Source organism: Galeopterus variegatus, unplaced genomic scaffold, assembly GCF_000696425.1.
Source record: "Galeopterus variegatus unplaced genomic scaffold, G_variegatus-3.0.2 Scaffold12, whole genome shotgun sequence".
NCBI lineage: Eukaryota > Metazoa > Chordata > Mammalia > Dermoptera > Cynocephalidae > Galeopterus > Galeopterus variegatus.
Genome location: NW_007726123.1, coordinates 944,020 through 956,670, shown reverse-complemented (window position 1 = coordinate 956,670; position 12,651 = coordinate 944,020). Strand labels below are relative to the sequence as shown.

The window sequence follows — 12,651 nt, the reverse complement described above, 5'->3', positions numbered from 1 at the left end:
ATCTATTGATGAAAGGAAACTTAAAAGATAAAGTGACCAATTGCCATATGCAGACTTTATTTGGATCCTGATTCAAAGGAACAAACTTTATTTACTTATTTACTTATTGGATTTTTTTCTTCTTTTTTAAATTGAAAAATAAGGGATTAAACATATTTGTGGGGTAATGAGTTGAATATCAGTACCTGTATACAATACCTGTATACCTGTGATGATCAAATCAGGATAATTAACATGCTCTTCATTACAAAACGTAATAATTACTGTGTCCATTAAGCAATTTCTTGCTGGCCCCCCTCTCCCTCCTGTCCCCCTCCCCTCCACTTTCCCACCTCTAGTAAGCACAGCTCTGTTCTATCTTTCTGAATGCTCATCACATTATTGTGATTGTCGCTTTCTTTCTTTTCTTTCTTTCTTTCACTCTTACTTATAAGTGAGGACATGTGGTATTTTTCCCTCTATGCCTGGCTTATTTCACTTGGCATAATTTTCTCCCAGCTCTTCCAATGTAACTGCGAATGGCAGTATTTCATTCTTTCTTATGACAGAGTAGCATTCCATTGTGTAAGTATACCACATTTTCCTTATCCAGTCATCCATCAATGGACATTGAGGTTGATTCCATATCTTGGCTATTGTAAATAGAGCTATGATAAACATAGTAGTACAGGTATCACTTTGACATGATGATTTCCATTCCAAAGGAACAAACTTTAAAACAAGAACAAATCTACCTATGGCATTTTTAAATGAGACAATTAGTAATTTAAATAAGGGATACTAGATGATATGAAGTAGTTATTAATTTTTCAGATGTGATGGTGAGATTATGGTTATTAAAAAAGCAGAGTCCTTATCTTTTAAGTCAGTTACTTACCTAGTTAACCATTAAATATTATTGAATGAGTTATATGATGTCTGGGAATTGTTTCAAAGTAATATGGGATTGGAAGGAATGGATGGGGGTGTGGATGGGGCAGAGTGAGCCATAGGTTGATGGTTCGGCTGGTGATGGGTACATGGGTGTTCGTGACACTATTCTATCTACTTTTATGTTTGAGAAATTCTATTATAAAAAGTTTAAAGTATGATATGACCATACTTTGTTATTTATAGAAGGTATTTTACAAAAATGTGTGTATTTTTAAAAGAAATTAGGGAAATTAAAAAGAAAGACTGACCTCTCTTTCTTTTTTAATCAACGCTCTCCTGAACCAAAATTCAAAACTGAATTAAAGTGTTATAGGGGAAGAGAGAGACACACTGAAATTAACTTCAGGTCTGATGGAGTTTGGATGTGTTGTTCCGCTCCAAAACTCATGTGGAAATTTGATCTCCAATGTGAGTATTGGAAACTGATTGAGTCATGGGGGTGGATCCCTCATGAATGGATTAATGGTCTCCCTGGGGGAAGAGGGGTAGTGAGTGAATTCTTGCTCTTTTAGTTCCTGTGAGTGCTGATTGTTTAAAGGACCCTGGCATCTCTTGCTTCCTCTCGTGATGTGATCTGCTTGTACCTGCCAGCTTCCTGCCACTTTCCGCCATGAGTAGAAGCAGCCTGAGGCCCATGCCAGATGCAGCTGTCCCAGAATCGTAAGCCAAATAAACCTCTTTTCCTTATTAATTACCCAGTCTCAGGTATTTTTGTTATAGCAACACAAAATGGACTAAAACAAGGTCTCATACCAGTGAATGCATATTTTTTAAAGATGCATATTTTGTTAAGAATGGACTTCCCACTCAATAGGAGACATAGTTTTACTGTCAGCTTTTTACACTTTTAAATATCTCTTCAAATTTTCCCTGCTTCTTTGCCATAATGCTGTTAAAAAATAAGATACCTCCCTGCTATTTTATAAAATGCATCAAATGCTTTCTCTGTGGTTATAAAGTTGAGCCTGTATTTGCAAAGCAACAGTACCTCTTAAATGCCAATTCAAGTGTTTTGGATATTAATAGAAAAACCAATTGGTCCCCAGATATTTCTTGTGCAAAATACTCTGTCAGATGTAATGGGAAATACACAAAATATGGAATACTAAATTGGTCCTCAACAAGCTTGCAATGTCTGAAACACTTGGGAACAGGTGATGGTTTTAAACCTAAATGTCTCTTTTTAAAAAAATTGAAACATTGGAGCCGGCCTGGTGGCGCACTGGATAGTGCGCCGCTTGGGAAGCACGGTGGCGCTCCCGCCCGAGGGTTCGGATCCCACATATGGACCGGTTCCCGCTCACTGGCTGAGCGAGGCGCGGGAGCAGCGCCGAGGGTTGCGATCCCGTTGCCGGTCCCTGGCCCGGTGTGGGGGCAACACTGAGGGTTGCGATCCGTTGCCGGACAGGGAAAAAAGACAAAAAATAAATAAATAAAATAAAATAAAATAAAATAAATAAAAAAATTGAAACATAGCTGATTGTATATATCTGTGGGGTTAAACCTAAATATCTTTATTATCTAGATGCACTGGATTCATTTAGTTGCAAGATTTATTGACACTCCTATGTTTACTGAAATTTGTAAAATACCGTTAGCCTTTTTGCTTTTCTGAATCTAATGTTCTTGTTCTGCTTGAAAAGTCAAGTAAATTTGACTTTTTGGTGGCTGTTTATTCTAAAATTTGAATTCTTAGTTTGAAAACAAACTGCCTATAAACTAATTTCAGTGCAGAACATCTGATGAGGTTCAGGACATGCTACCCCCAAATATGGCACCTTGGCATTTGAGAAAACAGCAGAAGCAGGATGGTCACTTTTATCTTCCTTACCCTTGTCCTTTCTCCCCTGAAGCCAGCCATAAAACCCAGCTGACCTTCCCGTGTAGTAGGTCATAGACCCTCATTCCAGAGGTGCCCACCCTATAAGTGGAAGAAAGGAATGTCCTTAGCTCTGAAGACATGGGGGCACAGAGAAGAATCTGAACAAACAGGTCTAGCTAAGTGCCTCTCCACCCCTAGTTATCACCATTAGATCATACCTTTTGCCTAATCATACTGTTAACCTAAATAACAGAGAGTCTCTCTGAAAGAATAATGAGTTTAATGGTGAATAGAACATTGCAATGGGAACATGCATGCCCTAGTAAACTATGTGCATATTCAGTGAGATAAAGGAAAACAGATTTTTAAAGGCAAAAGAGAAAAGTACACGTAATTTATTTTGAAACAAAGAGAACATTGGTTATAGGGTCTTATTGCAGGAGTTGACACCAATTCATTAGTACAAACAGTGTCAGGCAAGTGTTCTTGTATATGTGCTAGCTAGCTGTCCTTGTGACCCATGCAGCAAGTTGCAGTTTGAAAAGACCTTTGCAAAAGTTTTTGTTACAGTTACCTGCCTGCAAGAATCTCAGGTTGTTCTCATATAGCCTCTGTCTCTCTGTGACCTGTCCTGGTTGGGAGAGCCTTAGGGAAGAGGTGGGGACACTTGGAAGCTGGAAGATGGACTCAGAGGCCTTTGAGGATGTGGCTGTCAACCTCACACTGGAGGAGTGGGGCTATACTGGATTATTCCCAGAAAAAAAGTCTACAGAGATGTCATGGGGGAAATCTTTACAAACTTGGTTTCTATAAGGAAAAAAAATGGGAAGACCAGAACATTAAAGATCAGTACAAAAATCACAACAGAAATCTAAGGTAAGGTATCATATTGTAGAGAACATCAGTGAATTAACAGAAATTCTTCAGTGTGGAGAAACCTTGAGCCAGATTCCAAATCTTAATTTGAACCAGAAAAATCCTTGAGGGGTAAAGCTGTGTGAATGTGATTTGTGTGAAAAAGTTTTCATACATTTATTGTCCCTTAATAGGCACATCCCATCTCACATTGGACACAAATCCTATGAAAATCAGGAATATGGAGGGAAGCCATTTAAATGTAAGCAATGTGGGGAAGTGTGGAGCATGCATAAAGCAAATGTACTTCACAGGCCTGGTTTTCCAAAGCCTTTCAGTTTCAAATATTGAACTTGCAATGGACAGGAAATTTTCCCCAGGCTATAGTCTCTGTTGTAAGATAAAGAACTGTAACACAGCAAGGTTGCTGGCTCAAAGACAGACAGGTCACTGATTGATATGTAAAGATACTGGGCAATTGCTGTAAGAGAATGTTTGCTAAAATCAAGCTTTTGTTGCAAATTGCATTATGGAAGGTCACCTTGCTTTTCTTACTGAATGTTACCAGCTTCTATTGTTAAACTTGTTAAACTGTACTTAGCAAAAACCCCACCTACGTTCTCTTCCTGTAACTTCGTGGTCTGGAGAATAAATGCAGGAAGAAAACCCCAATTCGTGGTTAATTTCCCAAATGCATGGAATGCCTCTATGTTGAGGATTCTAGGAGATTAACCCCTTTTCGGGGCTTCTCACTGCTCAGAAGAGATGAGCTTTGAGTAATCTTTGGCGGCTCCATCACCCAGGGGAAAAGGGGTGACAAATCCATGGGAGGCAAAGCAACAGGGAAGCCTTCATTTATCTCCACTCCTTTCAAAGTCATGAAAAGACTCACACTGGAAAGAAACCCTATGAATGTAAACAGTGTGGTAAAGCCTTCAGGTTTTACAATTCTGTTAGAACTTATGGAAGAGTTCACACTGGAGAGAAGCCCTATGAATGTGAACAATGCGAGAGAGCCTCCATTTCTTTCCCAGATGAAGACACAAGATCACACACACTGCAGATGGGCCTTACAAACATAAGGTATGTGGAACAGCCCTTGGCTGCCCCAGCTCATTTCAAATGCATGAAATGACTCACAATGGAGAAAAAATCCTGTGAATGTAAGGAATGTGAGAAAGCCTTCATTTCTCCTGCAAAGCTTCAAAGACACATGATAGTGCACACTGGAGATGGACCTTATAAATGTAAAGTCTGTGGGAAAGCCTTTGGCTGCCCCAGTTCATTTCAAGTGCCTGAAAGGACTCACACTGGAGAGAAACCCTGTGAATATAAGACATGTGGGAAGCCCTTCTGTCATTCCAGCTCCTGTAGAAGACATGAGAAAACTCACACTGGAGAGAAACCCTATGAATGGAAGACATGTGGGAAGGCCTCCATTTCTCTTGCAAATGTTCAGAGATGCATGATAGTGCACACTGGAGATGGACTTTGGAAATGTAAGATATGTGAGAAAGCTTTTGACTGTCCCAGTTCATTTCGAATGCATGAAAAGACTCACAGTGGAGAAAAACGCTGTAAGTGTAAACAACATGGTAAAGCCTTTGCTTGTTCTAGTTACTTTCAAGACCATAAAAAAACTCCGACTGGATAAAAATGCTAAATGTAAGGAAGGTGGAAAAGCCTTCAATTGGCTCATATACTGACAAAAACATGTACAAATTTACACTGAAGCCACATTAGTTTTCAAAGTACAGGAAAGTTAAAATTTTACCAATCATTCTCACTGCAGTTAATTTCTACAAATGTTAGTCAGTAATATGGAAAGCCTGATGAAAATTAATTCATGTAAAATGCTCTAAAAAATTTACAACATGAATATAATGTTGTAAAATTAATAAATATGTTTATCAGTACCTTATTTATTAAAGTAGATCTGTGGACTTTGAATTTCTACCTCTTTTGCAAAAAAACATTGAAATGAGATCGTTTTGTAAGTACTCTTTAAGCAACAGTACATGAATTTAACAGCTAGTTTTATTTTTAGGTCAGTTAAGAAAATTTTTCTGTTTCCAATTTGAAGATCGCTGTCTGTTGGTTGGTTGTAGGCACAGAAAATGGCCCATAGGGAAGTAGATCTGGCCTAACACAGGTTAACTTTCCAGCTATTGGTGGCACTCCTGTGTGATAGCAGGCATTTGTTAAGTAAATGTCTCATGTGAACTTTGTGCTTTATCATCATTATGATGCACCAGGAGCACTTCCTGGCTGGCAGCTTCTCAAAGCAGGGGTGGATGGTGGGGTGGGGGGAACATTTCTCCAACTTTTCTCTGAATAGAGTCTTTTCTTTACTGATCAGGGCTGCAGCACTGTGGCTTTGCTCAATTCTATCTGTAGGGAGGCTTGTTTAACCTTTGAACAAAATCCCTGAGGCCAGTAACTACTCCCAATTTTTTTTTTGCTGTTCTTTTTAGTTTTGTTATTAAATAAAAGTAATTCAGTCACATCAAAGAAGAATGGAGAAAATGCAGAAAAAAGAAAAAATTACTCCCTGTTGAACAAATCAGGGTAATACTAACAAACTTTCATTTAGTTTGCCAAGCACTGCTCTACAAACATGATTTTATTAATCGGCACAATGACCCTGTGCAGTCAGTCCTTCCTGCTTTAATTTATATTTGAGAAAACTGAGACCCAGAAGTGTTAAATAATTGATACGTTTACTTACTAGTTATTCAGATCCAGGTCTGTCTTACTTCGGAGTCCATATTGTAATACTTTTGATCACTGTTACAACTTAGATTACATTCCATTCAGTCTTTTTTTCCCCGTGATGTGTGTTTATGGGTCTTCATATATTATACACATATATTTTTTCAAAAACATTGTATGTACTACAGGCTGTTTTCTAAAAAAATTACCATAAGCTTATCTCAGGCACTTTCTGATATCAATAAATATACTTTTATTCAGTGATTTTTTTTTTTTTTTTTTTTTTTTTTAAAAAAAAAAAAAAACTAAAAAAAAAAAAATTAAAAAATCCCTAAATGCCCAAAAAAAGGAATTTGCCCAAGCAAGCCTGTATAATGGAATAAAATACAACTATTTTTTTTTTTTAAAAAAAAAAAAAAACTAAAAAAAAAAAAATTAAAAAATCCCTAAATGCCCAAAAAAAGGAATTTGCCCAAGCAAGCCTGTATAATGGAATAAAATACAACTATTTTTTTTTTTTAAAGATGACCGGTAAGGGGATCTTAACCCTTGACTTGGTGTTGTCAGCACCACGCTCACCCAGTGAGCGAACCGGCCATCCCTATATGGGATCCGAACCCGGGGCCTTGGTGTTATCAGCACCACACTCTCCCGAGTGAGCCACGGGCCGGCCCCTATTCAGTGATTTAAAAAAAAAAAATAGTTGTATTTTATTCCATTATACAGGCTTGCTTGGCTAACTTCCTATATTTGGGCATTTAGGCTATTTCTAATTTTTTATTATTGTGAATAATGGTTTGAAGAACATCTTTGAATGAACATTTTTGCACACATCTAATTGTTTACTTAGAATAAATTTCTAAATTTGTATCATTTAAGCATGTTCATGTGGTTGAAGTTTGTGGTCAATTGTTTTAGTAACGAACAAGCCTCCCTGCATTCATGCTCTGTGTGTAGTTCCTTCCCACATTGACTATGGGTTTGGACATGTGACTTCTTTTGGACAGTGGTCAGGCTTAAAAAGGAGTACATTGGTGCTTGCCCTCTTGGAATGCTGCCTTCATAAGTCTACGGTAGGTTGCTGGAGACCTGTTGCTGCCAGCACCAAACCACCCATGAAGCCATCTCAGACCACCCAGCCCCAGGTGTGTTGCCAGATGTCTGCAGCCACATGTGTGATTTACAGTGAGACCCCACCTCAATTAACCCACAGTGTTGCCAGATGTCTGCAGCCACATGTGTGATTTACAGTGAGACCCCACCTCAATTAACCCACAGTGTTGCCAGATGTCTGCTGCCACATGTGTGATTTACAGTGAGACCCCACCTCAATTAACCCACAGTGTTGCCAGATGTCTGCTGCCACATGTGTGATTTACAGTGAGACCCCACCTCAATTAACCCACAGAATTGTCAGTGTTGGGGTTTAGAACACAACCCCCCCAAATATGGCATCTTGACATACTGAGTATTTTTTTTTTTTCCTTTTTGTCTTTTTTCGTGTCCGGCAACGGATTGCAACTCTCAGTGTCGCGCCCGTACCGGACCGGGACCGGCAACGGGATCGCAAACCTCGGTGCTGCGCCCACACCTCGCTCAGCCAGTGAGCGGGAACCGGTCTGTATGTGGGATCCGAACCCTCTGCGGGAGGGCCGCCGCGCTCCCAAGCGGCGCACTGTAGCAGTGCACCACCGGGCCGGCCCAGACATACTGAGTATTTTAAACTGAAAGAAACTGAGAAAACTGCAGAAGCGGGAAGGTCACTCTGATCTTCTGCCTTTCTCTCCTGAAAGTAGGTCAGAAAGCCCTTATTTTATAAGTCAGTAGGTCAGAGTCCCTTATTCTCATACTCAGAAGACAAGAGTCTGAACAAACAGGCCTTGCTAAGTTCCCACAGTTTATTACCATTAGATCATACCCTTAGTCCTCCGATCACACTAATCCACTGCTGTCTGTAAAAACACACAATTTTCCTTGGATCGTGGCTCTTCATTTCTGAAGGCTCCCATGTCACAAAAGACTTATATTAAGTAAACTTGTAGGCTTTTCCCTTGTTAACCTGTCTTTTGTGTCAGTCATGAACCTTGTGATGCGTGAGGAAAAGATATTACCTTTTCCTTCCTACATCAGCAAATAAAATGGTGGTTGTTTTAAGCCACCAAGTTTTGGGGTGGTGGGTATGCAGCCAAAGCTAACCCATGCAAACATCTACAGCAGATGTTTATCTTTATCACAGGGCCATTCACAATTCCAATACGGAACACACTGAGAGGGCTTGAGAACTGATTATATCTGCCAGTGGTGGTTTATTAGTCTTTCCTAATTAACAAGTCATTTAATATGGGTTTTAAAGATACAAAATATCATTTCTGTTTCCTTGGCAGTAAAACCCCTCATTTATTCTGCACTAAGCAACTGTTTATCTGCTTGAATATGAAAAGTGTCACTGCTTAGTGATTCCCTGAGCAAAGACAGGATTGTACATTTGCAATAGACTAAAATATTATTTAATCATTGCTACCAAGTTTTCATTATAACGGCCCCAGTAATTAAAAAAAAAAAAAGATTATCAAACACAGTAAGGGCCGGCCCCATGGCGCACTCGGGAGAGTGCAGTGCTGGGAGCGCAGCGACGCTCCCGCCGCAGTTCGGATCCTATATAGGAATGGCCTGTGCACTCACTGGCTGAGCGCGGCGCGGGGCGACACCAAGCCAAGGGTTGCGATCCCCTTACCGGTCACGAAAAAGACAAAAAAATAAAAATAAAAATAAAAACACAGTAAGTGATCCTATCCAATAAGAATTTAAAAGGTTAACTGTTTTGGGCTTGGATGTTTCAGACTTTTTTTCTTTTCCGTCTATCCTTGTGCTTTGAAATTTTTGCCGGGAACAAACTAGATTTGGTTTTGCTTTTATTGACCTCCAATCTTTGTATTTGGAAATTTCTCAACCAGGAAGTTAGTTGATTTAAGTGGTTATTGCTTCAGTTTTATTGGCTTGGTTTCTTCCTGAGGAAGCCTCACACTTCTAAGTCTCCATTTGCTATCGTTTATACTGACAATCTCTAATTCACCATTTTCCTATTTTTGTCTTCTTCCACAGTCTGGAATAATTCCCACATTTATATATTGTGTCACTGATACCATTTCCTATGGTGTTGGCTTGATGTTGACTGTTCACAATGAAGATTTCAATTCTGATAATGCATTTTAGTTTCCTGTTCTCCTTCCTTATCCCATTGCATTATCTTTTCATGTAATTGTTTTCTCTCCTCATGTCTTTTACTTCTCTTTCACTTAATCTAGGTACCCCTGCCTTCTATTCAGGTTGCCAAATAGTTTTCTAAAATTTTTTTTTTTGTGGATTCTACATTAAGTCACTTTCAGCTCTGTGCATCTGTATTAGCTTGCTAGGGCTGCCACACACGGGGCGGCTTAAACAACAGAAATTTCTTTTCTTACTGTTCTGGAGGCTGGAAGTCTAAGATCAAGGTGTCTGCGTGTTTGATTTCTTCTGAGGCCTCTCTACTTGGTTTGCAGATGAATCCTCTCACTGTGTCTTCACACATCCCTGGTGTCTCCTTGTGTGTCCAAATTTCCTCTTCTTATAAGGATGCCAGTCAAGTTGGCTTATGGCTCACCCTAACAGCCTCCTTTTAACTTAATCATCCCCTTAAAGGCCCTGTCTCCAAATACAATCACATTCTGAGCATTAAAGCTTCAACATATAAATTGTGTGTATGGGGGTGGGATTCAACCCTAACAGTATCTCAGTTGTATAGATGATGCTCCCTTTTCATAATTAAGCATTGTGTGTGTAAGCATCATGTTTTGTTTTGTTTTATTTCTGCTTGGTCATCCTCGTACCAGGAGAAGTGATGAGTCTAGAAACGATTTGCCAATAAATAAAGCATGTTTACCTTAGAAGCACTTTCTGTTCACTTGGATGGTGGTTGTGTTTTTGTTTTGGTGGTCGTATTAGTCTGTTTTGTGTTGCTTATAACAAAATACCTGAAACTGAGTTATTTATAAAGAAAATGAAATTTATTGCTTACAATTTCTGAGGCCAGGAAGTCCAGAGTCCATCTGATGTGGCAACAGTGACCCAGGGATCTCACATTGCAAGATGGTGGAAGCAGAGAGAGCAGAAGGCAGACTCTCCTCTCCTTTTAAAGCCCTCGGAACCACGCCCCTGACCACCATTTTTAATCCATTCACTGTGGCATGGCCCTACAATCTAATCACCTCTTCAAGGCTCCACCTTTCAATTACCATAATAGTATTTCCCACCCTCTTAACAGTCACAGTGGGGGCTAAGTTTCTAATACATAAAACTTGGGGGACACAATTCAAGTTCCGGTGAGCTTTGGGGAGACATAATTCAATCCATTACAGTGGTAAAATACACATAACATAAAACTTACTATTTTAAATTTTAAAGTGCATGATTCAGAGGCATTAAGTGTATTCACGGTGTTGTGCAACCATTACCACTATCAAATTCCGGAAAAAGTCAACATCCCAAAGGGAAACCTTGTATCCTTTAAACAGTCACTCTCCATTCTCCCCTCTCCTCTGTCCCTAGCAACCAATAATGTTGGTTTCTCTATATTTTCTTTCTCTATGGATATACTGTTCTGAATATCTCATCTAAATGGAATCATGTAATATATGGCCTTTTACATCTGGCATCTTTCACTTAGCATAATGTTTTCAAGGTTCATTCATGTTGTAGCATGAATCGCTACTTCATTCCTTTTCACAGCTGAGTAATGTTCCATTTTATGGATATACTACATGTCAACCTAAAGAAAGAAAATGGGGCAAAATATATGTGTGTGTGTGTATATATATATATATAAAACAATGAGTCTATTTGGGCAAAAGTTTAGAATTGCAGCCCAGGAAACACAAACTCAAGCTGTCCTGAATATGTGCTCTGCTTGGCAGCTGTTACAGACTTTTAAAGGAAGGAGAAGAGATCAGTTCCAAAGCTGTTTGCCAAGAATTTATATTGTTTACTAAAATAACATAAGCTGCTGGTTGGCTATACATTGTTCGTTACATCATAAATTTCAGAAACATTGCAACAAAGAAAAGGGTGAGGATCACATTGTAAAACCTGTGATAATAATTGGACAGTTTATACCTGTTGGTAGCAGCAACTAGTCTGGAAACTTACTGAAATGTGCAATTTAGCAATTATCCCAAACTTGGGTGAGGGGGACATGACTGAAGCTTCATGTTCATACAAGTTTTGCAGACTTCACACAGCTCAGATTGTTCAGGCCATTTTTCTTTCTCACCCTTTTTAAACTATTCATCTGTTGATGGACATTTGGGTTGCTTTGGGCTATTATAAATAGAGTTGTCATGAACATCCATGTACAAGTTTTTATTTGAACACCTGTTTTCAATTCTTTTGGGTATATACCTAGGAATAGAATTGCTGTGTCATATGGTAATTCTATGTTTAACATAATGAGGAACTACCAAACTGTTTTCCATAGCGGCTGCACCATTTTGCATTCTCACCAGCAACATATGAAGGTTTCGATTTTTCCATATCCTTGTCAATACTTGCTATTATCTATCTTTTTTATTTTAGCCCAAGTAGTGAGTATGAAGTGGTACCTCATTGTGGTTTTGATTTGTATTCTTGTAATGACTAATGATGCTGAACATCTTTTCATATGCTAGTTGGCCATTCATATATCTTTGTTGGAGAAATGTCTACTCAAGTCCTTTGTTCAGTTTTTAATTAAGTTGTTTGTCTTGATATTGTGTTGTAAGTGTTCTTTGTATATTCTGATGCTAGACTCTTATCAGATATTTGATTTGCAAATATTTTCTCCCATTCTGTGCATTGTCTTTTTTACTGTCTTGACAATGTCCTTTGATACAAAAATGTTTTTGATTTTAAGTCCAATTTTTCTATTTTTTCTTTTGTTACTTGTGTTTTTGGTGTCATATTTAAGAAACCATTGCCAAATTGAGGTTATGAAGATTTTTCCATATGTTTCATTCTGAGTTTTATAGTTGTAGTTCTTACATTTAGGTCTTTTATCCATTTTGAGTTAATTTCTGTATATGGTATGAGGTAGGTGTCCAACTTCATTTTATCATATGTGGGTGTCCACGTGTCCCTGCATCATTTTTTAGAAAAACTATTCTCTCAGGCCAGCCCCGTGGCTCACTCAGGAGAGTGTGTGTTGGTAGCGCCGAGGCCATGGGTTCGGATCCTATATAGGGATGGCCGGTGTACTCACTGGCTGAGCATGGTGCAGACAACACCGTGCCGAGGGTTGCAATCCCTTTACCGGTCAGAAA

At 38.9% G+C, this 12,651-nt stretch overlaps 1 pseudogene; it reads left to right on the top strand.

The window, feature by feature from the left end:
• Nucleotides 1–3,436: 3,436 nt before the first annotated feature.
• Nucleotides 3,437–5,316, top strand: LOC103607713 (annotated as a pseudogene).
• Nucleotides 5,317–12,651: the final 7,335 nt, after the last annotated feature.